Source organism: Etheostoma spectabile, chromosome 11 (genome assembly GCF_008692095.1).
Source record: "Etheostoma spectabile isolate EspeVRDwgs_2016 chromosome 11, UIUC_Espe_1.0, whole genome shotgun sequence".
Lineage (NCBI taxonomy): Eukaryota > Metazoa > Chordata > Actinopteri > Perciformes > Percidae > Etheostoma > Etheostoma spectabile.
In genome coordinates, this window is record NC_045743.1 from 23422849 (window position 1) to 23423081 (window position 233).

Sequence of the window (233 nt, forward strand, 5' to 3'; positions counted from 1 at the left end):
GTATCCTTATGTGCTTTCTGAGGAGATTGTCCGGGAATGAGCAACGGGGCTGATGGAACAGAATAAAAACTACTGAGGCAGCCGTCGAGACACTGGGATGGCCCGGCTGGTTCAAACTAGACAGGCCGTTCTCATCCACCATTCATACATATAGCTACAAAAAGTATGTTTGAGTCCCAAAACACAAGGCTTTCTACCCGGAGAGTAGAGTTCATGTCCTGTAAGAAGTTAAG